The sequence below is a fragment of the Petaurus breviceps genome, unplaced genomic scaffold (assembly GCF_028583685.1).
Source record: "Petaurus breviceps papuanus isolate PSGF00001 unplaced genomic scaffold, PetGlider_PUasm1.0 90281, whole genome shotgun sequence".
Taxonomy (NCBI): Eukaryota; Metazoa; Chordata; class Mammalia; order Diprotodontia; family Petauridae; genus Petaurus; species Petaurus breviceps.
In genome coordinates, this window is record NW_027187205.1 from 381,608 (window position 1) to 408,373 (window position 26,766).

General features: G+C 39.3%; 1 protein-coding gene across 6 annotated transcripts in view; it reads left to right on the forward strand.

Annotated features, from left to right (window-relative positions):
* NLRC5 (NLR family CARD domain containing 5) overlaps positions 1 to 26,766 on the forward strand; it is a 101,110-nt gene that overhangs the window by 1,762 nt on the left and 72,582 nt on the right. Inside the window, exon 2 of one of the 6 annotated variants that reach the window (XM_069107785.1) lies at positions 15,793 to 15,842. The exons of the other annotated variants lie outside the window; for them this stretch is intronic. The gene's annotated coding sequence lies outside the window, so the exon portion shown is untranslated. The remainder of the gene's footprint in view (positions 1 to 15,792; positions 15,843 to 26,766) is intronic. 6 annotated transcript variants of the gene reach the window in all.

A 26,766-nucleotide genomic window follows, 5' to 3' on the forward strand; every position in this document is an offset into this window, starting at 1 on the left:
TTGGTTAGTTGTGATAGAACTGAGCACAGAATCCAGGTCTTTCAACGTCTAGATTAGTGCTTTTCCTACGACCCTATTCCATCTCTCTAAAGGTCTCTCCAAGACTGGAGTCTTCTGGATAAGAAGCCATGCTGTAACATTTCTATAATATTTGGGTTTCCCTAAAGGAAATTCCAAGGGAAGAAGTTGAGCCAGTTTTTTCCTTAATCCTGCTTGATCCCCCCCCCATTCCTAAATTGAACCTTAATATGTCTGGTGGTCCTAATCCCATCTATATATGATTGGTTGGCCATTATCCTTCATTCTCGAAGAGGATCAAAATGGCATCACTATGTCCTAATGTGGCTGATCAAACCAATGAGCATGCAAGACTCTTCTGCTTGGTAGACCACTTGGGCACAAATAGTCAAAATGAACATTTGGAGTGGAGCTGTCTCTCAATTTATGCATCTCACATTTCTTTTGAGCTACTGAAATTCTGCTTTCCCATAGAGCACAGTATTTTCTTTGATGTAGCTAGACCATGCTGGGTGGTTCTGTGCCCACGTCTTCCATGTCTCCCAGTCCATTCCAAAGTTCTTGAGAGAGACTTTGAGATCCTAGTATTGCTTCTTCTGACCTCTGTGTAAATGCTTGCCTTTGTGAGTTCTCTATAAAGTAGTCTTATGCAAATTTACATTTGGCATTTGAACAAGTGGCCAACCCATTGGAGTTGTACTCTCTACAGTAGAGTTTGAATGCTTGGCAGTTTGACTGTAGAGAGGACCTCATCGTCATATACTTTATCTTGCCAGATGAACTTCAGAATCTTCCCAAGAGAATTCAAATGGAAGCAATTCTGTTTCCTGGCACGACGTTGGTATACTATGTGAATTATTTCCATATTAGGCTGTTTACCTAACTGAAGGTCTACAGAGCCATTGTGCTGACCTCACTGTATGACTGTGAAATGTGGCACCCAGCTCTATATACAGTTATCCCTTCCACATCATGATTTTCCCTGTCATGGTTTAGATATATGATGGGCTGGCATAAGAAATTAAATAGAAATTTGGGGGGAATTTTACAGAAACTGCAGAAAACACAAGAAGCTCAGCAGACAACACAGAAAAAGTTTAGAAACTCAGAAATACATAAAATTTATGTATACTATTATATAACATAAATATATTTTATCAGCCAAAAAATTTTACATGGATTTTCCAGATTTGGGGGGCACTGCGCTTCCAACATCTATGATGTGGAAGGGATATAACCTTCTTGCTCTGAGATGCTTATCAAAGGAATGTCTCTTGACTTTGGTGTCTTTGATTTTAGATTTATTATATGTGTAAAAAGGAGAAGCCAGAGCCCTGGAGGAATGGACTGGGAAAATGGCAGGTGGTAGAGTAGTTGATCATGGGTGAGTTGTGGTGTTGGCATCCTTACCATCATCACAGTAGAAAAGATGAGATGTGTAGGGGCTCTGAAACTATGAATAAATCCTACAAAACTCTGATAGATCCATCATATCATCAAAATGGGCACTTCCTTCACCAATTCAAGTAACAACTTATCCACTTATTCTTCTGGATTTTTTTGTCTGTCACTTTTCATCAATTTGGATGCGGAATGTCATAGTAGATAAAATGCTAGAGCTGAAGTCAGGATGACCTGGGTTCAGATCTTGCCACAGATTCTTACCAACTATGTGATGAGCAAGTAATTTAACCTCTGAGCCTCAGTCTCCTCAACCGTGAAATTGGGATAATAATAGCATCCACCTTACAGGGTTACTGGAAAGATCAAATGATTTAATGTATATAAAGTGCCTTATAAACCTTAAAGTGATATATATGTGTATATATACATATATTCTAATCATTATTGTTAGAAAATTTCCATAAAAGAACTGCCCAATTCTCTTGATGTCTTACTCTGCTTCTTTTAACACTTGGTGGATATTGGTGCAACACTTAGGTAGTCCATATGTTATCCTTTCTTCAGCCAGCTTTGACTAAACTAGTCAAAACAAGGAAAATTCACATAAAATTCCTTAGGTTATTGAAAAGCTTCTTTAGAAGATGCTTACATAGTCATGCCTCCCACTCTCCCATCTTCCTTATGGAGGTCAGTCAACAGTCAATCAGCCAGTCAACAAATATTAACCTCTACTACCTACCTTTCCCATCCCTTCCCCAGTGGGCCCTTAGAGAAATGTGCTCTGGAGGGCAGTTGGGAAACTGAAGTAGAAACCAAGATGACATGGTAAGCCTATATGTCACTCCCAGATTAGAAGCTGGGGCAGCATCAGCTGGCACAGTAGAGACTTCTCTGGGCTAGGAATTGAGACCTGAATTCTAGTGCTTTCCTTGAACTTCAGTGTACTGATCTATAGATGAGTCAAATCTGTAAGATGTGTGTGTTCAGGTAAGATATATATGACCTCATGGGTTGTTGATACAGTAAATGTTTATACAGTAAACATTTGTTAAGAATACATTATGTGGGGGCGGCCAGGTAGCACAGCGAGTAAGAGCACCGGCTCCAGTGTTGAGAACACCTGGAGATCAAATCCCGGGCTCAGACACTTAGCACCCACCCAGAAACACCTGGCCATGTAACCTTGAGCAAGTTACTTAACCCCAATTGCTTAGGGGTGGCCAGGTGGCTCAGCGAGTAAGAGCACCGGCTCCAGTGTCGGGATGACCTGGATCAAATCTGGGCTCAGATACTCAGCACCACACCCAGAAATAATAACTGGCCGTGTAACCTTGAGCAAGTTACTTAACCCCAATTGCTTTAAAAAAAATTAAAAAAAAAAGAATACATTATGTGAAAAGTTTTGAAATAGAGTCTGAGAATGATTTTATTGTTGTTCAGTCAATTTCAGTCATGTCCAATTTTTCCTGACTCCATTTGGGATTTTCTTGGCAAAGATCCTAGAGTGGTTTGCCATTTTCTTCTCCAGCTCATTTTACAGATGAGGAAACTGAGGCAACAAGGTTAAGTGACTTGCCCAGGGTCACACAATTAGTAAGTGTCTGAGGCCAAATTTGAACTCAGGTCTTCCTAACTCTAGGCCTAGTGCTCTATAGACTGTGCCATATAGCTGCTCTGGCTGAGAGTAATACAGACTAGAAATAAGACGTTGTTCAGGTTCTGAAGTAGCTAGTAGTCTCAAATATTCAAATGGATATGTTATCAAATAAGTAGAGGCAGTCCTTTCAAAGATGCAGATTATAATATATCCATCCATGCCTTCTCATCCTTCAAAAGATGAACAACAACTTTTACCCGTATCTTCCCATTTACTACAAGGGGCTGGTCAAACATTCCAAAGGGCTTTCCTTAATTTCTTTCTTTCTTTCTTTCTTTTTTGGAGAGGGAAGGCAAGGCAATTGGGGTTAAGTGACTTGCCCAAGGTCATACAGCTAGTAAGTGTGTCAAGTGCCTGAGGTTAGATTTGAACTCAGGTCCTCCTGACTCCAGGGCTGGTACTCTATTCACTGCGCCACCTAGCTGCCCCTGTCAGTTTCTTCTGATGTTGAGGAGATACCAGTGGAATGCATGAACTGGCCAAGGACTGTCCCTTGCCCTTGCCAAATGACCAGGTCATATTTTTTAATTGTACATTTCTTCAATGATATCCTTTCCTTCAATTCTCTTGATTATTCCTTATTTGTTCCATGTTTCCACCTGCTCATACTCACCACACACTTCTCCATTATCATCTGAGCAATACTATTTTCTAATTCCTGTGAGACTGTAGGATTCCATGACTTAGAGCTTGCTCATTGTAACAAGTATGATTTTATGATCTAGGAGGGGGACAGAGATACCATCAAAGATAACTGTAACACATAATATTACATGCTGAGTGATTATAGAGTTCCAAAGCAAAGGGTTGTGTGAATTCTGAGGAGAAAGATTGTTGCCAGCTGGTGGGATCAGGAAAGTCTTCCCGAAGGAGAGTTTGAATTGGTTGTAAAATAATAGGGAGGAATTTAGCAGGTAAAGAAGGGAGAAAGGGGTCTTCTAGGCATGGAGGGCATCACACTCAAAGGCCTGGAATCATAGATGTACATTTGATGTTCAGAGGATGAATGAGTTTGGCTGTAGCATAGAGTGTCTGGAAGAGACTGAGATGAGATACAGCTGGAAAGGGAAGGTGGTGCCAGAGTGTGCAGATTCTTAAATACTAGGCAGAAGAGTTTGAATTCACTATGCAAATGAGAATTACCATATTACCAGAATGATCAGTAGTATTCATTTTTTAAAAATTCATACATTTCCCTGGCTAGAAAGCATGAACATCATTATAATTTTTTAAAAATTGGGTATAAACTCAATGCCACAATGTAAGCTTGATTTGCTAAATGCAGAGAAACTCTACTAGGCACAGAAAATTGTCTTGGCAGGGAAATTGTGTTTTCTGAGAAAATGAAGATTAACCTCAAGCCTCTTTTTCTGTTATAAACACGAGAAGAGTCTAAATAATGGAACTAATAATTAATTCATAAAATTATGAAATGAGGCGGGTGCGCCCTGTTCTTTGGATAATCGCTGGGAAAGACCACTATTGACTTCAAGCAAGAAAAGGGTGGCAGTTACAGTTTAATAGGGCACAATGGGTGTAAGGGTCAACAGCAAAAGGAAATACAAAAATAGGCAATGAAAAGGGGAAATACTAAGGCAGATGGCAGCAGGAGGACAAGGAATGAAATGGTAAAGGAGGGCAGCATGGCGAAGAGGATGGGTAAGGGGAGTAGCAAAGAATATCACCCATGTAAAAATGGATTAGAGTTGAGAGCCTGAAGCAGCACCTGATGGAGATGGAAGAGTGCTCAGGAGTGGGGGTGGGGCGCAGGGGGTTGAGGTCTCATTTTCATAGGATTTTGGGGGAGGGGAATAAACCAACTCCCATTTGTGCTATGTTGGGGTTAGTCCATTAAACATGTCCAAGTCATCTTGGAGTTATCTGTAAAACTTCAAAGCCATCACCCCAAAGTCATTCCTTTTTAATGTTCTACTTGTCTGTATCTGTGGAGGTATGGATTTTGTCTAGAGTTTACTTATCATAGGACCAGAAGTTTGACAGGCAGTGCCTAGATGGTTTCTCTGGATTCAGCACATATTACTAAGATATGAATTTTAATTAATATAGGATAAAATTTGCAAATTGGGCTCCTTTGATCTTTGGGACAGTTGGTACATGAACAGAGTAATATATCAGAGTCTTTCTTGAATAATGGAGCACTTGGAAGGGTCTTGGGTCATCGTTCTGAATTTGAATTCTCACTATCCAGCACCATGTCTGGATATGGAAAGAGTGATAGAGGTGGAATGTGTGCTGACATCCCAGGATGCCCTTTAGAAATTGGTTTTTAAATCTTTGCTCCTGGTTTACTTTCTCTGATTACTGATTACTCTGATTACCTGATACTCTGCCTCTATGTAAAAAAAAAAAGTTTATCTTATTTTTACTAATTCCTTTTTCATATAATTTTCATTTCCAAATATGTGCTACCCACCCTTGCCTGCCTATAGAGCTATACTTTATAAATATGTAATAAAAATGTAAAAAGAAAAAAAGCCATTTAGTAAAATCATTCAAAGACACAACTATGTCCAACAATAAATGCAATATACTATGCCTGTTATTCTCCACCTTTGCAAAGGATGCCTCCCCAGACATTTATCCAGCTCTTCTCTAGGACCAAACTTGATCATTATAATTAGTGTTCAGATTAATCCTTTTGTTCTTTCTGCTTGCTTTGTTATAGCTGTGCAAATAGTTTTCCTGGTTCTACTTATTTCACCCCGCATGGTTTCATGTAAGTCTTCCTGAATTCTTCATATTCTTCACTTCTTAAAAACACACCCCCGTTTACTTAGTCATCCCCCAATCAGGGAGCATCAACTTTATTTCCAGTTTTTTGCTACCACAAAAAGTGCTACTATGAATAGTCTGTGTATACACAGCTAAGTCCTGTTTAGTACAAATAATGAATTCCATGAAGTGGTCATGTTATCCAAATTCATACTATCCAGAGTTATCATCATATGTAAAATAGAGCCATTAGTTCTAGTCCAATGGAAATATAAAATGAATAATTTTAAATAAGTTTTTTTATCTTTTTATTAATGAAACAACAGCAAATGATGAGAAAACATATTTATGACTCCTTTATTAAAAAGCAACAGGGCTCAGGGAAGGCTAGGTTGTGCAGTGAGTAAAATGCTGGCTCCGGAGTCAGGAGGATCTGGGTTTGGATCCAGCCTCAGACACTTAACACATACACACACACACACACACACACACACACACACACACAAACTAGCTGTGTAACCTTGGGCAAGTTACTTAATCCCAATTGCCCTCCAAAAAGGCAAAAACAAACAAACAGACAAAGGAACAGGGCAGTTAAAGAAAATAGAATATAAAAATAAAAAAATTACTGAATATCATGGCTAAAGATAAACTTACATTGACCATATGATGAAAATGTCGTTATTATTTTTTAAAATATTTTCACAGTGTAGACTGGACTGTCTTCTCTTTCTATCTTCATGAAAATGCTAGCAAGTGCAGAGAGCTTTATACATATCTCAGTGAATTTGCATACTCACATTCTCACCAAATGTAGTTGGCTGACCTAGGACATTATCTAAAATCAATGATGCTTTAGACTAGACATTGTTGTTCTTAAAACATTTTTAATAGTGGGATTAAAATAACTTGAAAACCACTCTTCAAAAATGGTTCTAATTACCATTTTTATTTGAGTACCTTTCTTATTTGAGTACCAAAGTACCAAAGACTTGGAAATGATCACTGATTATAGACTTTCAGAACCTGAAGACTTCAAGACCAATAAAAATGTATTGGTTTTTGAGTAAAATTCCCTTTTGCATCATTTCCCAACAAAAGTGGGTGAACCTTAGACATTTTAAATCCAGGTGGAGTATTTTCTTAGAAATATAAATTCTTGGGGCAACTAGGTGGCACAGTGAATAGAGCACCAGTCCTGAAGTCAGGAGGACCTGAGCTCAAATCTGGCCTTAGACACTTAACATAAAACTAGCTGTATGACCTTGGACAAGTCACTTAACCCCAATTGCCCTGCATTCCCCATCCAAAAAACAAAATAAATAATGAAATATAAATTTATTGCCCAAAAGGCAATAAAAATGTGCATGCCCTTTGACCCAGCAATATCACTTCTAGGGCTGTATCCCAAAGAGATCATACAAGTAGGAAAAGGACCCATATGTACAAAAATATTTATAGCAGCTCTCTTTGTGGTGGCAAAGAATTGGAAATCAAGAGGATGCCCATCAATTGGGGAATGGCTGAAAAAGTTGTGGCATATGAATGTAGTGGAATACTGTTGTGCTACAAGAAATGAGGAGCAGAAGGACTTCCTAATAACCTGGAAAGACTTACATGAACTGATGCTGAGTGAGGGGAGTAGAACCAGAACATTGTTCACAATTACAGACACATGGTATCTGTGATGACTAACTTTGATAGACTTGGCTCTTCTCGGTAATGCAAGATTCTAAAACAACTCCAAAAGACTCATGATGGAAAGGGCTATCCACATCTAGAAAAAGAATTATGGAGTCTGAATGCATATTGAAACAAACCATTTGCTCTCTTTTTTTGTTTGTTTATTCTTTCTTGTGTTTCATTCCATTGGTTATAATCCTTCTTTACAACTTGAATATTGTGAAAATAAGTTTAATGTGAAGGAATATGTAGAACCTATATCGGATTACATGCTGTTTTGGAGGGAGAGGGCGAAGGAGAAGGAGGGGGAGAAAATTTGGAACTAAAAAACTTGTGGGACTGAATTTTGTAAACTAAAAATAAATAAATTTAAAAGAAAAAAAAAAGAAATACAAATTCTAGGGCCTGCTAGGTGGTACAGTGGATAGAGCACCAGTCCTAGAATCAGGAGAACCTGAATTCAAATCTAGCCTCAGATACTTTGCTAGCTTTGTGATCCTGGATAAGAAATGTAACCATGCTTGCCTCAGTTTCCTAATCTGTAAAAGTGCGGGAGAAGGAAATGACAAGGATTTTTGCTAAGAAAACTCTAAATGAGGTCACAAAAGAGTTGGGCATTATTGAAAAATGACTGAGTGACAAAATTTAACTGCCAGGTCCTGATCAGCAGTGGCCTTCTCTCCTGCTAATTTTAACATTATACCTTTGAATCTGATTTTAAAGGTGATCAAACCAATAAATGCTTTCAATAAAAGGTTCTTTACCACCCACTTTCATTTTCTTTCATTGTATTAACTAACTTTGAAAACTTTCATCTAAATGGCTGCTGTGTTTAGAGAAAAAAATTTGGATTGCAATCTTCCATGCACACAGCTAAAAAGGCTACATTTCTATTATCAATACTATTCTATTCCTTGTGTTTTTTGCAAACACACACACAAATGGTAAAGTTTTGCCTTTTATTATAGTTTTACCTGCATGTTTATTAATATCATGTATCATAGATTCAGATATTCCAACATTTCATTTTATTTTAGTTATTATAACTACATTCATGCCATTCAATCACATCAATTTTTTGTTCTAATGTAACAATGAGCACTTTTTTCCATGCTTTTTTTTAACTTTTATTTTTAATCTTCGTTAGAAGTGTTTACTCATTGAATAATGAAATATGATGGGATGTATTAAGAAACAAATTATCAATAAAAATAAAATTTTAAAGTGTTTTTCAGTTGTATATATGTATTGTGTGTATGCATGCTTGTGTACATGTATACAGACACAGACATTAAAAGTATGCGCGTATGTGTGCACATGCATCTATACATACACATATGTGTGCATGTATACTGTGTGCATGTGTGTGTGTGTGTCAGAGAGAGAGAGAGAGAGCAATAGAGCAATGAGCTTGGCATCAGGAAGCTATCAGGAAAACCTGAGTTCAAATTTTGCTTCGTGCTACCTACTAGCTATGTGGCCCTAGACAGGTTACTTAACCTCTCTCAGTCTCACTTTCTTCATCTATAAAAAAGAAATAATAATAGATAATAGGGTTGTTGTGAGGTAAAAAGACAATATTTTTAAAGTGTTATATAAATGTTAGTTATTATATTATATGCAAATATAATATACAATTATTATTACTATCTTGAGAGATTGACTCCATGATATTTTATACTTTTTGTAGTTATTTTCATGGCAGAGATTTTTAATCTTTTCTTGTGTCATGGACAGACCCTTTTGCCAGTCTGATGAAGCCTATGAACTCCTTCTCAGAATGTCCTTAAGTACACAAATAAAATACATAGAATTACCAAGTAAACTAATTATATCAAAATACAGTTATCAAATATAATTTTTTAAAGTTTGAGCTCCTACATTAAGAGGCCCTATGTTATTGTCACATAGAACTGGCAATGATTTTTTGGATCTATTTTATATTTTGCTACTTCACTAAAGTTATTACTTGTCATGATTAGTTTCTCATTTGATTCATTAGGGTTTTCTAACCTTAGAGTTAGCCTATTCCCCTGATTTGCTTCTATGCAGTTTTTAAACCAGTAACACTTATAAGAAATTAGAGATATTTCATCTCCTTCTTTCCAGTGTTTATAATTTCAACGTCTTTCTCTTATTCTGTTGCTATACTAGCATTCCAGAACTGTTTCTAATAACAAGGCAAAGTGGGAGAAAACTTCTAGTGTTTCCCCATTACAAATAATGTTAGCTTTAGAGTTTAGAAATGGGCTTCTTTAAATTGCCAAAAAAAAAACCCAAAACAAAACATTATATATCCTCACTATGCCTATAGTGTGTAGCATTTTTTTTAAATCACAAATGTGTTTTGTCCAAGGCATTTTCTACATTTTTAAATATAATCATGTGTTTGAGCCTTTTTGTTTTTAATATAATTAATTATGGGAATTGTTTTCCTAAAGTTAAACTATTCTGGTATCCCTGATGTAAATTCAACTTTTTCATAGTGCATCATTTTTGTTGTTAATAAATTTATTGTTAGGATATTATTTTTTTTGCCTTAATATTAGTCTATGGCCCTCTTTGTTTTTACTTTTGTTTTGTCATTAAACTATATTTGTCTCACAAAACTAGTTTGGTGGAGTATTTTCTTTCTTGATTTTTGAGAATAATTTGTGTAACATTAGTAATAGTCACTCTTTTGATCTAATCCATTTGATCAGATTCACTTGTAAATCTATCTAGACCATGGCTTGTTTGGTTTTTACCCCTGTTGCTTCATGAGTTCACTCAGTTTCATTTTCTGAGTCTTGGACCTATGTAAGTGAAATTTCTCCATGTTGAAATAATAGAAATTTCATAATGTTTTGAGAGATATTTGGACATCACATTTTCAAAATTTGGTGTCAAAACACCAGGGAAAATCCCCAGAGCCCAAGATGATGGTGTAGCAGCAAGCACCCCAAGCGTCCTCAGGGTTTGCAGCTACCACAGGTTCTTGGATCTGCTTTGTTAAAGGAAAGCAACTCAAAATGGGTTAACAAGCTTACTTTAATCAGTCAGACATATATCGTTTACCTTGTTCAGGAGAAAAGGTCAGCACCCTGAACCTCAAAGTATACAGGCATAATTATCAAGACAGAAACATCAAGTAGACAGATTTCCAAACTGTCCAACCATTACATCCATACCCAGTCAACATCTGGGTTTCCACATTCTGGGTTTTTCAAAGCCGGGGGACTCTCAACAACGCCTTCCCAGAATTCAGATCAAATCACAGAACACTTCTCAAAGTGAGTCCCAAAACAAAGCTACACATCAGGGCTTATATAGCCTTCTCCTGGCTCAGAGAATGTAACAACCTTATTGACTCACTGGCCAATCAAGAAGTATCTACTGAAAAACAAGCCTCCCCCACCCCAGGCTTCAGGTGCACATTAGCCTAGGGGCAGGGAAGATCTTTAAAATTTACATTCTTATTACAGATGGCCATCAAGTAGCCATCTCCTTGTGATAGGGAGTTAGAGTAATGTGATAGAAAAAACACTGAGTTTGAAGTCAGAGGATGTGGGTTCCAGTGCTGATTATGACACTTTCTATCAGTAGGTTCTTGAGTAAATAATTTAAACACTTTCTGCCTGCATTTCCTCAGCATTAGAATGAGGAAACTGTACTATAATTGGGGGCTTTTAATTTGGGTCATGTGGACTTGTTTTAAAAAATATTTGGGGGCCGTAGGAATATATACATTGTGGTAGAGCTATGAACTAGTCACACCATTGTGGAAAACAATTTGGAACTATGCATAAGAAACTAATTGAGTTGTACAGATCCTTTGATTCAGAAATATTGTTACTAGGTCTATATCTCAAAGAGATCAAAGAAAAAAGAAGGGACCTGTACATACAAAAATATTTATAGCAGCTCTTTTAGTTGTGACAAAGAATTGGAACCTGAGGGGTTGTCCATCAATTAAAGAATGGCTAAATAAGTTATAGTACATGAATATGATGGGATACTATTGTGCTATAAAAAATGATGAAGGGAATGGTTTCAGAAAGACCTGAGAAGACTTGTATGAACTGATGCAAAATGAAGTGAGCAGAATCAGGAGAGTTACTGTTACACAATAGCAGCAATGTGGTAAAAAAAAAAAAATAATTACCTGTGAAAGACTTAGTAACTCTAATCAACACCATAGTTCCAAAGGACTCATGATGAAAAATGTTGTCAACCTCCAGATAGACAATTGATAGACTCAGAGTGCAGATTGAAGCACATTTTTTTCTCTTCCATTCTTATTCTTGTTTCCTACCCTCCACCCCCCACAACATGGGTAATTCAAAAATTTGTTTTGCATGATTTTGGATTTGTAGTAGGCTTTGTCTTTTTTGCCTCCTCAGTGGATGGGAGAGGGGTTAGGGAAAAAAGAGAATCTGGAACTGAAAAAAAATGGATTTTTTTTTTAAAGAAAAAAAGTAAAATAAAAATATTTTGTCAGGCATGGTGGCACTTGAGTTTTTGAGTTCCGAGCTACAGCAGAGCTAAAATCAATAAAGTTTCCTCAGTAAGTCAGCACCAGTATGGTGAGCCCTGGGAGAGTGGGGCCCACAAGCCTGCCTAAGGAGGGACCTGTTGGCCCAAGTAGCAAACAAAAAGAAAGTGGGTAAAAATTTCCTTGCCAACTAGCAGTGGGATTGGGCAGAAGATGACTGCTTCTCTTCTGGCCTGAGCAGGATAGGGAAGCCCAGTCTCAAATATATATATATATACATATATATATATATATACACACCTACACATATGCATACTTAAATACATATATAACTATATTCCATTATAATTGGTTTCCTTTATAATTTTATGTTTTTATCCATATAAAAATATTTATTAAACATATTAAAAAGTATAGTTCTAGAAGGAATCCATAGGCTTTACTGGGCTCACCAAAAGGGTCCATGACATACACAAAAAAAGGTTGAGAACCCCTGAAGATAATCACTAAAATCCTCTCCAGCTCTAAATCTCATTTCATGATCCCCTTTGCCAAAATAACTGAAATCGTCATGATTACTTAGGACTCATTTAGCACTTTCTATTTTTTCAAGGTCTTTCACAAGCCTTAGCTTCTTTTCTTTCTACAACACCTCTTTGGGGGTAGTAGAATGAGAATGATCATCTCCATGTAACAGATGAGCAAACTGAGACTCAAAAAAGTGATCTACTCAAGGTAATATAGCAAATCATGGCAGAGCAAGGAAAATAATCCACATCTTCTGATTCTCATGGCTCTTTTTAGACAGGCTTTGAAAAAATAAAAAGTGCTAAATGAGTCCTATGTATTATCTTGCTAGTAAATACGCGATCTCAGAATGTCAGAGCCGGAAGGAACTTAAGAGCAAATCTAGTACAATCTTTCTCATTTTAAATTTTATTTTCTTTAAAATATATGCAGTAAGTGTTAATAAAAACATTCAAATACAATTTTAAGTGATTATAAATAAAAACCATAAACTCTGATTTGTAATTTTTTGTATGTATAGATAACTTAAAATAATTGCAAAAAATATTATGTTTGTATCCATGTCCCTTTCTGATCTCTTTTACTTCTGTGTGATTTTTAGGATATTGTTGCTATTGTTATTTTTTCATGTTGCTGTAGTCAGTTTCAGTATCATTGTCTAGATTCTGCTTTCTCCATTCTGTATAACTCCCTATATGTCTTTACATTTTTTCATGGGTTTTTTTTCCTTATAGTAAAAATTGTATTCTATTAGTTTTGTATGCCACAGTATGACCTTTGGTCATTCCCCAAAGGTTAGATAAGTGCTCCTTCCCCTTATTTTACTAATGAAGAAGCTAAGACTTCCCCAAGAAGGGGAGCTCATTCATCTAAAGTCACCCAGCCAGATGGTGGCAGATTTAGGACTAAAAATCATTAGATCCCTTCTCTCTTAATCTGATTTATGTCTATACCTCCTGGGCTCCCCCAACTCTCAGGAACAAGGATGGAAACTGTCTAGTATTAGTTGTTGTAGGAAGTGATAATTTGGAAAGTGTTAAGGTCCATTCATCTGATCAACAGTCTGTGGGATGAGAAGCAAGTGTGTTTCAAAATGACTGACTGACACTTTCTCCCCACCCTGGGAATTAAATTCCCAGAATGTTTCTCCACGGTTCTGGGCTTAGAGGTCACTAATCTGACCTTGAAGATTTTTAAGGATTCCCCTGGTCCACTTGGGAGCCAGCCTTCTAGCTTCAGGCCATATTAGCTCCTTGATATTTGAGGAGATCTTGTTGAAGATTCCTGACCAGACCAAAATACCGATTCCTCCCTGAACCTGGAAGCTTCCATCCCATGCCCTCTACTAATAAACAAGGGGATTTCCAGCACTTTTACTTTCAGTTTGGCTAAGTCAGCATGTCAATAAATAAGCCAGCAGGATCTGGGCTAAGAAAAAGGTGGACGTGTGGGCAGTCAGAGCTCAGAGCTATTGGAGGGCATTTGGCAGGCCAACTGGTTGGAGACCCAGCTTAGAGAGACTGTTTATTCTCAGCTCCAAGTCACCATTTGGCCATTTTGGTGGTGTGCCTACTGAGGGTGAGTACCCACTATATCAAGACAAGAAAGACCTATTGAAGCCAGCACACCTGTAGGGTTTGCATTTCTTCCTGAGAAGAGTGTGGTGGAGGGAGAAGATAGTTGGCACTGGGTTGCAAAGTTAATAAGCAGAAAGGGCCCCGTCTGTGTCTCTGAAGTTGTTTCAGGGTCGTGAGGAAGCCATCAAAAGTTCCCATTCAGTCATGGTTGGCAAGGCTCCAGTCCCCATATTTACCTTCTAAGACTCCATTTGGTCTCGTTTATTGGCACATAGGCTTCAGCTCTCCCTCTTCCATCTTCTGTCTTCCACTTAAATCTTTTACTTTGACACAGATGTCTAACCTGCCACAGCCTCAAGGACTTCCGTGAATTTTATTTGAAATTTTCCAGGGTGAGCATTCACACTTGGGGAGCTGGGGCAAAGTAATTGAATAAACTTTCATTGTTAATGGGTTTTTTTCTGTCGTAAGGTCTGGGGAGCACAGGAGAGGGGGTTATGTTTTAATGCCAGGAACAAAAGATCAGAAATGTGAGAAAGGCTTCCTAATGGATCTTGTGAACACAAGCGGACATTGTTACACCATTGTGGAAGGGTGGGGTGCTGTTGATGACCAATGAGAGCTGTTTCATTGGCTGCTAACCCAGGGATGGCCACTTCCAGTGGAACCTTGGTAAGTCAAGACTGTACTTTTAAGGACTGCAAGTTATGATTAGAATGAGAAATGCTGGTTCTCTAAGGGGACTAAGTATACCCAAGATGATTGCCCCAGGGGAGAATTCCATTGGAACTCCAGGGTTTTGGTAGAGATGTTACTGGTATAAACAAAACTGATCTCTTTGAAATTGATATATTGAATTTATATATGGTTAAAAAGAAAAACAACTCTGTGTAATAAAGAGTCACAGTTTCATGTACAATTCTCTTCTGAGAATTGTATATAGAAATATACAATGTATATAGACATTCTATATACACTATATACAGTGTATATAGAAATGCTCACTTTATTTGGCATTTGTTAAAATTATAATTTAAAAAAGCTGATGGATTGAAATCTTACAAAGGAAGAGACCCAGAAGCCTGAATTATCTCAAGAGAAGTAGACTGGAGCATAAGATTAGGATGGGGAACCATGGTCTCGAGTCAGAGGCCACATAGCTGAGCAGTGTGGGTTCATGCCCCAGCTATTCCCATGCCCTCACTGTGAGGAGGGCCCATTGAGCAGGTCCTTCTGCTAGGTCACCGCTGTCATCGTCACTGCTCTGGGCCAGGAGTTCCCTAGAGTTGGCACTCACTTTACCTCCTCTTCAGTTCTCAGCAGGAAAAAAAGTATGGCACCATTGTTGGGAGATAAAAAAAGGTAAGAGAGAGAAGTTCAGTTTCAGTCCTGAAGGCAGCTGGGATACACCAAACACTGTCTTATTTCACAGCTTAGCAACAGACTCAGTGATCACAGAGACACACAAAAGGAAGGATCCTTTCACAGAGTGACTCTGGCATTGGTAGATAGAAGTAGGACAGAAGGGGAAACTTTGCAAAATATTCTTGGGAGGGACGCAGAGGTTGAAGTAAATAACCTCCCTAAATAGAGGAGGCAGGATAGGAGTTTTTAGAAGATCTATAGACTTGAACCCTGGTTCTAGAACAGCTTTTGTTGCTCACTCATATCTGACCTTGGAAAAATGCCTTCCCTTCTCTGTGCCTCTACCTCTATAGAATGAAGATATTGGACTAGATGACCTTACTTCGAGCTGTCATGTTCTATGGTATGTCTCTGTGTATGAAGGGGTTGGAAATGCTTGATGTTTGTTGTTTGTCCCTCGTTCATGTGCTAAACTAATTGCCAGGTTTACTCTTGAACAACTTCTTGGGTGAGAAGAGAAACTCTAAAGGTGGGGGAGGGAATAGACCGAAGGACAATTTCAGGGTTTGGCACTGGGTGTGGGGAGAGCACAGGATTCTGGAACACATACCTCCCAACCTTCACCCAGGAGTAGCCTTATTGTTTTTGTTGTTGAATCATTTCAGTTGTGTCCGACTCTCTGTGACCCTGTTTGGGGTTTTCTTGGCAAAGATACTGGACTGGTTTGCCATTTCCTTCTCCAGTTTATTTTTACAGATGAGGAAACTGATACAGAATTAAGCAACTTGCCCAAGGTCACATAGCTACTAAGTGTCTGAAGTTCAAGGCCTTAACTTCTATCAAAGCACAGTCACCCTAGGATCATAGGTGTGATCTATAATATCTATAAAATAGATCTTGTAGATCTATAATATCTATAAAATCTATAATAATAGATATATATTAATAATATATATCTATAATAATAAGTATTACCTACTTGGAATTGGAAGGAACCTCAAAATTTCTGGTTCAACCTTTTCATTTTACAGATGAAAAAGCAGTCACAGAAAGGTTCAAAGACTTTCCCAAATGCATGCCAGTAGGAAGTAGAAGCAGGATTCAAACCCAGATCCTCTCAATTCAGTCAGCAGTCTTTCTAGTATACCACAGTGCCCTGCCCTTCCATTTTATTATTTTTTTTAATTTTTAATTTTGCTTTTTGGAGGGCAGTTGGGGTTAAGTGACTTGCCCAAGGTCACATGGCTAGTTTTTGTGTTAACTGTCTGAGGCCGAATTTGAACTCAGGTCCTCCTGACTCCAGGGCTAGTGCTCTCTTCACTGAGCCACCTAGCCGCCCCAACCTTCCATTTTGATATAGTAAAATTTCCTGGTTTTACTTTCCTGACTCCTCAAGCTATTAGCAATCTCTTCCTTTTCAAGCTACTTTGTAATTTATTACGTTTACTTGTATACATGTTGTATCACCCTCCAGTGGGATATGTTTGTTGAGTTGAGGGTAAAGGCCAGTTTTGGTTTTGTACTCCCTGGGACTAGCACAATGTCTTGCCACAGTAGCTGAATTGAGCTGAATTGTATTGAATTGGCCTCTTCTTAACTAGTTTTTGTGGACTCTCCTTGGGTCCCTCACTCCCTTCCTTTCTGTTGAAATTTAGGTTAAAGGGTAGAGAAGGTTCTGTCACACCACAGTGTGTTCTCATGGAGAGAGAGCATGGGTCTGGGAGACAAGAGGCCTGCATCCTAGCCCAAGTTTTGTTACAAACACTCTTAAGTGGCCTTGGACAAGTCAATGCTCCCTTCGGAACTTTAATTCCCCATTTGTAAAAAAGAGGATGATAAACCTGCCCAATTTTCATCACTGTTCATTGTGACAATAAATGACCTAATCAAAGTGAAAATACTTTGAAGGGTTCAAACCTCTTTACAAATGGAGGAGTTCATCTCTGCAAGGACCCTCAACTAAGTAATTGAATGGGTGCCTATAGCAACCAGAGAAGAAATAGAGAATGTACCTTTGGGGAGAAGATGTCTGTAGTGGGACAATGAGAGAAAGACACACTGAAAGGGCAGCGCTTTACCCTGTCTGCTTCCTCCATCAGGGAAAGGTTTATCTTATTGGGAAATGATCAGAGGAAAGAGATCTATCCCTCTAGTGCAAAAGTTTCCAAACTTTTTTGATCAAATAACCTTATTGTTTTTTTTTTTTAAAGCAATCGGGTTTAAGTAACTTGCTCAAGGTTACACAGCCAGTTATTTCTGGGTGTGGTGCTGAGTATCTGAGCCCGGATTTGATCCAGGTCGTCCCGACACTGGAGCCGGTGCTCTTACTTGCTGAGCCACCTGGCTGCCCCAAATAACCCCATTGTTAAATAATTTTCTTACTTTTTGATTTTTCCTCTTAATGTTCCATATATTTTATCCCTCCAAATAAATTTAATTTTTATTTTGCCTAGCTCTATAAAGCATCCTCTTTGTAATTTGATTAGTAAATGTAAATTAGCTTAGAAAGTATTATCATTTTTATTAAATTAGAGTAACCCAACCATGAGCACTATTATTTAAGTTCTTTACTTTTTTAAGGAATATTTTGTTTTTGTGTTTATGCAGGTTTTGAATGTGCCTTGATAGATTGACTGCCAGATATTTTGTCCATTTTGTAATTGTTTTTTAATGTGACTTTCTCTTCAATTATTTCCACCTGCATTTAAAAAATTAGTACATGGAAATTCTGTAGGTTGGGGGAAGGGATTATTTGTATCCTGCTATTTTAATAAACCTATTATTTGCCTCATTTCTTTGCTAATTCTCTAGGATTTTCCACATAAATCATGTCATCAGCAAATAGAGATGGTTTTGCTTCCTCTCTGTATATCTTTATGCAATTAGTTTCTTTTTCTTGTTGGCATTCCAAATAACAATAGTGTAAGTGAGTGTCCTTGCTTTATTCCTGTATTTATTGGGAAAGTTTCCAGTGTTTTTCCATTGTATAGAAGATGTTCACTCTTGGTTTAGATTTATGTTTTTTAATCATATATAACAGGTATGTGCTTTGTCCTAAAACCCTGGAGTTCCAACGGAATTCTCCCCTGGGGCAATCATCTTGGGTATACTTAGTCCCCTTAGAGAACCAGCATTTCTCATTCTAATCATAACTCGCAGTCCTTAAAAGTACAGTCTTGACTTACCAAGGTTCCACTGGAAGTGGCCATCCCTGGGTTAGCAGCCAATGAAACAGCTCTCATTGGTCACCAACAGCACCCCACCCTTCCACAATGGTGTAACAATGTCCGCTTGTGTTCACAAGATCCATTAGGAAGCCTTTCTCACATTTTTGATCTTTTGTTCCTGGCATTAAAACATAACCCCCTCTCCTGTGCTCCCCAGACCTTATGACAGAAAAAAAAAACCAATAAGAAGGAGCCACGCTTGTTACCTCACCCCTCTGGATTGCAATGGATAATCCTGGGGGTTTATGGTATTTCTCCTCTGCTGTCATTAGCTTGAACCCCTAGCTGCTCTGGGGTTCCTCCCATTGTTAGGAGGTCAGTTTCTAGCATCCTAGGGGTTTCATTTAATTACTTAACAATTGGTAGCTTTTACAAAGTGATATTTACTTTAGAGATATAGCATAAATAAGTATACAAGAATTTTCCCCAGTACCTCTAGGGCATATTCTCCCACCTACCACTATAGTCTCTGAGTGAAGTATTTTCAAAATTTAGCTCAAGTCCTGCACAGCATATATTCCAACAAGCTCATTTCCGATGGTGTTATTGCTGCTAGATCTAGAAGGTCCCTCTGTTTCTTAGACCATCACTTGTAGACTGTCTGTAGCACCTGCTCTAGAGCACCAGGATGCCAGAGTGTACTCATAATAACCTCTCAAACACCCCAGGTTGTAAGGCTCTCATCCTTTACACCTAGAACAATTGAAGAGGCCAGGGATGGAGACCCATTTTTTAGAGTCATAGGACCTCAGAGGGGAAGAAGGCCCTGTGGACTTTCCTCTTACCACAGTCTCTCAGTAAATGCCATGAGAGAGTCATGGAGCTCCCAATGATGAAGGTGAAGCGAAGAGAAGATAAAAGCTAACTTGAGCCTTTTTGATGACTCTAACAGTTTTAGCTCTTCAGCCAATCAACAGACTCCTCCTAAGTGCATGGTTTCCCAAGTGGGATCATAGACAGAATGCCTGTGAACCCTCCATAGACTCTTCAATGTGGTATTTTAGTTTAGAGTAGGTTAAGTAATAGGAAGACAAGGTAGAGGGTAGAAGTAAACTAGAGGAGTCAGGAGGGATAGCAAATAAGAGATACATACAAACATCAATCAGTCATTTGAATCAAGTCAGACTCTCCATGGCCCCTTTGGGGGTTTTCTTGGCAAAGATATTGGAGTAGTTTACCATTTCCATCTCTAGACCATTTTATAGATGAGGAAACTGAGGCAAGCAGGGTGAAGTGACTTGACCAGGTTCACACAGCTAATAAGTGTCTGAGGTCAGATTTGAAGTCACAAAGATGAGTCTTCCTGATTCCAAGCCCAGTGCTCTTATCTACTGCACAACCTAGTTGTCCCAGTCTCTTCAATATACTTCTATGTCATCATGATTCTCCTGGAAGCTCTCTCCCAGCATTTTCCATGTAGAGAGGTTGAATCAACCAAGCAAGCTGATGGGGTCTGCACATGTGCCAGATCCTCAAGACACACACTTTCAAAAAAAAAGCCTTTCTAATTACAAGGGACTCAATCAACAAGGATAGACAGTTTACTTTTTATATGTGGAAATATAAAATATGTTATTAGTAATTGGGTAGTTCAAAAGAAAGATTGGGGTAGACCTGAGTATAATATGATGCTGAAAAGTAAAACTGTTTAGGAAGAGGTTAAAAGAGTAATTATCCTATACAAATGAGGTGCAAGAGGAAGAACTGACACAGAGGAATTAGATGGGGGAGGAAGGCTATTAGTTCTGGAAGGCTACTCTCATGGAGAATCAGGTTAAAGAGGGAATAATACATATATATCTAAAAGGGTATAAAAGTCTTCTAATAGAAAGAAATAAATGGTTAAGGGATAAGGAAGGGAGAGAGGATAAGGGAGGGATTTTTAGAGGAAAGAGTGAGGAACAGGATTGGGGAGCTATAGAAGGGTGTTTAGATTAATGGTAATGGGAGGATAAGGGAGAGATCTCAGGTGGGAGTAGGTTAAGTAATAGGAAGGCAAGGTAGAGGGTAGAAGTAAACTAAAGGAGTCAGGAGGGATAGGAAATAAGAGATACATACAAACATCAAATAAAGACCAGGAGTAGAATTTATTAGGGAAAAAAAAGCAGGGGTAGTAATCATGATCCCAGACAAAGTTAAAGCTAAAATAGATTTAATCAAAAGAGAAAAATAGGCAAACAGCACTATATGTAAGCCATATTAATCAATATCATCGTAGACTATTTAAAATAACTAGACAGTGGAAGGTTTGAATATTGTTGTGGTATAGGAAATGAAGAGTTGGTGGATTTAGAAAAATATGGAAAGACTTGGATTTATGCAGAAAGCCGTCATCCACCTTCAGAGAAACAGAACACGAACAAGTATGGTACAATCTTACAGAGACATATGAATGTATATGTGTGTGATTATATCTATGTATATATAAGTATATGTATGTATATATATGTTTGCATGTATATATACACATATGTATATTGAAGCTTAATTGTAGCCTTCTTGGGGCAAAGAGGGAGGAAAGGGGAAAAAAAAGGAACAAAGTAAAAAGGGCACAGCAGAGAACACAATAAAACCTGCAGAGAAGTAAAGAAAGACGGACAGCTCAGAACACAATTTGTAGTATTTTTTGGTAGCTTTTTTTTTTTTTTTGCTTTTTTCTTGGAGGGCAATTGGGGTTAAATAATTTGCCCAGGGTCACACAGCTAGTTTTTTTTTTGTTGTGTTAAGTGTCTGGGGTAGGATCAGAACTCAGGTCCTCCTGACTACGGTGCTGACACTCTGTCTTCTGTCCGGGCTTGGGTACTGCTTGTCTGTCCTGACCTAAGTGTCACCACTCTTCTCCTGCCTGTGTTAATGTCTAGCTCCCGTGTGTCTGCCCCACTTTCTTCCTCTCTATTCCGTCAGGCCCCAACATGGTTAGCCCCACCACCCCTTCTTCTAACTGTTCTGTTTTTCTGTCTGGGTGTGCCAACCCCTTCTTCCATGGGCTCACAGCCCCATTTCTGCCTCTTTCTTTCCCTTCCCCAAGTAGAGCTCTATGTAGATTTGCTGAATGGTCCATTTATGTAAAGCTAGAATCATCTGCACATGTATATATACATGTAATATGCATGTGTATATTGCAATGATATTTTTGCCAAGATTTTACTTTTTGTAAAAAATCAATATTCATTCATGAGAGGCAGCATGGTAGACCAAGCTAGCTTCCAGACCCTCAGGTCCACAATCTCAGAGTCATCCTTAGCACTTCACACTCACTCATTCCCCATATTCCATCAGTTGCCAGGTTTTCTTGCATTTTCTTCCACTTCTCTCAACCTGTCCTCTTTACTCCGTTCACATGGCCACCACCTGAATTCAAGTCCCCAGCAACCAGAGCGTTAAAGCCTTTGAATTGGTCTTTCTGCCTCCAGTGTCTCCCTCTCCAATCCATCCACCCCACTCCTGTTAATTAATATATTTAAAAGCACAGGTCTGGCCCTGTCACTGCCCTGCTCAAAAAAGCTCCCGGCAAGCCCATTACTATTTTGCTTCAGCTCATCTTTCTAGACTGAATTCCCATCATGCCCTGCCATACACTCTAGATTCCCACCATGTTGTTCCTGATCCATTTTATCTCTTTGCCTTTGCAAATAGCTTCCACAGAGCCTGGAACGCTGCCACTCCTCACTTCCCTCTAAGAATCACTCAGTCCCTACAAGGTTCAGCCCAGCTGCCACCCTTACTCCCCAAAGGGCAGTTACTCATTTAGCCAGTGCTTTCCCACTCTACACCCTCCTCCCAACAGAAATTATTTTGATTTACTTGGTATTTGCTTATCTATGTACATTTATATCCCTCCAGCAAAATATCAGCTCTTCGAGAACTGTGACTTTCTTTTCCTCATTTTATCTCTATTGTCTGATATAATGCCCTGCCCACTGTAGACAATGTAATAAATGTTAATTAACTTGACAGAATTCTGGGTTCTTTGGCCACTAATTTGCTATATAACCTTGGTGATAATTTCCTCCTAAGAAGTTTGGATTCAAAGGGCCACACATGAGGACCTAGAGGGTCACATGTGGCCTTGAGGTCACAGGTTCCCCACCCCTGGGTCACATTACTCTTCTCCTCAATAGATTCCAGTGACTCCCTATTACCTCTGGGATCAGATATAAAATCCTCTGTTTGGCTCTCATAATCTGACCCCTTTGCACCTTTCTAGTCTTCTTATATCTTCCTTCCTTCCACATACTCTGCATTCTGGAAACACTGGCGTCTTCGCTGTCCCTCACACATGGCACTTATGTCTCTCAACTCTAGGCATTTGAAACATAGCATGGAACTTTCTCCCTTCTCAGCTGTATCTCCAGGCCTCTCTAGCTGCCTTTAAACCTCAGCTAAAGACCCTTCTGGAAGAAGCCTTAATCATAATGGCCTCCCTCTGAGACTACCCTCAGTTTGTCCCAGGAGCTCCTTGAGTACAGGGACTGAGCTAGGGTTGGATTTTTTTCTGCCTTTCTTTGTATCCCCAAAACTTAGCACATTGCCCAACACATAATAAGAATTAATAGGTGGTGCAGTGAATAGAGCACCTGCCCTGGAGTCAGGAAGACCTGAGTTCAAATCCGGCCTCAGACACTTAACATTTACTAGCCATGTGACCTTGGGCAAGTCATTTAGCCCCAATTGCCCTGCCTTCCCCCCTCCAAAAAGCAAAAAAATAATAATTAATAGGTACTTAAATGACTGACCAGCTGACCATGCCTCCTCCATACCAAACTGGTTTCTCGGTGGAGGGAAATCTTGATTCAGAGATTCCCAGACAATAACTGCCATTTTTATAATGACTCAATTGGTATTAACCAAATAACAATATAATCACTCAAATGAAGTATCAATCACAAAACACTTTGTAAACTTTAGAGACTTCTATATGTGTCAACTAAAATTCTTGTAAAGGTTCCTTTCAGGATAAGGAATTGAAGATCAGGAGGCAGTCTGATGGGACTTTTATTGGGTTCCTGTCAGTCATGAGGGGGTACCCCTGGAGACCTCCAAATACCCAGCTGAGGTGGTAGGATACTTCCCTTCCATCTCATATTTCTTACCATTGTCTTAGTCTGTCCACCTGAGAGTCTACCATGTTGTGGTACTGTGAAAAGAGTACTGGACTTGGAAACTGAGGACTTGGTTTCCTATCCTAGCTCTCCGTTTAGTATGCTTCTGCCTTCGTGAGCCTCAGTTTCCTCATCTGTGGAATGAGAGCTTTGGACCCGATGGCTTCTAAGTTCCCCTCTACCTGAGTCTATGATCCAGTGGTCCCATGACTTCTTACTTCCGCATTACTTCTTTCTTTCAATACATGTACATTCTTTCCATCAGCTCTGGCAGCCATTGAAGGGGAGAAGTACCAGATGACTCACCCACTGCTTTCTCTTCACACCTTGGTGCTTGTTCCTCCTCATCCTCCATTCTTACATAAGGTCATAGAACCCATGACTCTGGAGGAAAGACTAGGGGATAACCCAGCAGGTACTGAGACCCCTTGTAAAAAACAGTAACACTCATCTGTGCTCACCTCATGTGTGACAAAACTGGCCCTGACTTCCCCATTCTCAGTTTTGTTCTCTTTTCACACAATCGTGTAGATGACATGACAGTTTTCCTTCCACTCCAGCACTCAACATCAACATATGAGTGCACAAAGTCTTATAGTCTTTTTTTTTCTTTTTACGGGGGGAGACAATCTAACTTGTGACTTCATTATTTTAGGGAAATCCCAGTGAGGAAATTTTCCCTACAGATGCAGATCAACAGCTGTTCCCATTAGGGAGTTTGGGACATGGTATGGTTAAGTGATTGACACACAACTAATATGTGTCAGAGTTAGGATTTGATCCCAGACCCTACTGACACTGAAGACATATCCTTATCCATTATACCACAGTTTCTCTCAGAGATTTGTATTCTTTAAAGAACGCTTACATCTAATGTCTCACTTGATCCCCACAACAGCTCAGAGATGACAGGATGAGTAGTATTAGCCCAGAGAAGGACAATAACCTGCAGAGATCCCCCATAAGTTATTGGCAAAGGCTGGACTAAGAACCAGATCACTAATGCTCTTTTCACTAAAATATAGCATGATTCAACAATTAATTCCCCACCACTTAACCCAAAAGTCCATAGACTCTCCAAGGAAGGAAGTGAGTGAGGGTCCCAAAACAGTTTAGGGGCAGTAAGAGCCTGGCCGCACACCTTGTGCCAATTCAGGGTAATATCCTTCATATCTCTCCTCTCCTTCCTTCCCAGACTCCTTTGGCATTCACTGAAAAACTGTTCCTCGAAAGCCCAGTTGTTACTTAGTGTACTAAGATGAACAGTCTTGCTTCCTGCCCACCCAGCATGACAAATATTCAAAGGCCCGAGACAGAAATAGTTTTCTGAACTTGAGTAAAAACTCTGCTCTTTCTCAGCTCTAAGGGTACAAGCTCTGTCGTTACTCTCTAAACTTCAGAGTCCCAGACAACAGAGTACGAGACTAGAAACCCTGAAGTTTCAGGGTCACCGAGGCCCAGTGTCCCAAAGCACCTCTCAACAAGTACCCCTTCCAAATCACACCAAAAAAGTGGATGGTCAACCTTTGCTTGAATACCTCCAGTGATGGGGAGCCCACTACCTCCAAAGCAGTATGTTCTACTTTTGGATAACTCCAATTGCAAGGAACTCTTTCCTGACACCGAATCAGGACACGTCCCTCTCTGCTCTTTTGGTCCTGCTCAGCTACCTGTGGACCAGCAGAAGGAGTTTGGTCTCATTCTCCACAGGACAGCCTCGCCCATACTTGAAGGCAGCTGCTGTACCACCCCTCCTAGTCCCTGCTTCTCCAGACTAAGCATCCCCAGGGCTTTCAACCAGGTCTCATCCCCAGTGAGCCCCAGATGCTTCACCATGCAGGTTGCCTTTCTGTGGAGCCTCTCTAGCTTAAACTCTCTGAGATGTGTGGCCTGCTACAGAGCCATGACTTAGAGCACAGCACATCTGTTAGAGCCAACTAGACAGTAGACAAAGCCCTGGACCTAGAGTCCAGAAGACTTAGGTTCAAATCTAGTCTCTGACACTCACAAGCTGTTTGACCCTGGGTAAGTCATTCAACCTCTGTCTGCCTCACTGAACTCATCTGTAAAATGGGAATAAGAATAGCACCTCCCTCCCAAGGCTGTTAGGATGATCAAATGAGATAAGTTTTGTAAAGCGATTCACAAACCTTACAGCGCTGTAGTAATGCTTGTCATGATCATTCCTGGAGGTTCAGCCTCTTTAATTCAGTCCTAGGTAACTGTACTACAAATGGTCTACAGATGCTGTCTCCTATTCCTGGTGCAGGCCCCTTGATCCCCATGAGAAGCTTCTGTCTGGCCTCCCTTCCCCAGTCTTGTTCTAGTAGAGGCGATTCCGTGAACCAAGCATAATACCACATTTTTCTCTGTGAGGTTGTATATTACTCAATTCAGTCCAATGTTTTAGCCTACTAAGGCTGTTTTGGATCTTGAATCAGTCATCCAAAGTGATAATAGTCTCTCCCAGGTCTGTGTCATCTCAGATTTCATGAGCTGACACCTCTGCCTTTATCTAAATCATTGATTTAAGGGCCAAGCATAGATCCCTGAGGCATTCCACTAGAGAATTCTTATGAGGGGGCCTTTGCTCATTAATGACTACTCTGCCTCCAGCCCCTCAACCAATTCTGAATCTACCTAACTGAACTCAGTTTTAGCCCACATCTTTTCCATAAGAATAGCATGATCTTTGGCAAATGCTTCACTGAAATCTAAATAAGCTATATACATACCTTTTTTTTTTCTTAAAAAAGATGAGCAGTCCTAATTGTGGTAACAATTAAGGATAAATAATAGTTGACATTCACACAGCATTTCAAGGTTACACATGTAATGGGAGTCAGGCAGGTAAAAGGGTTGTTCAGCCCCTCTCATTCATCTCCACCCTACTATTGACTCATTGCCTAGAAAGCAAACATTTTCTTCTCTGAACAGTCATAATAAAAAAATCTACAATTCTCTCTCTCTCTCTCTTTTTTTTTTTAACTCTAAGCCC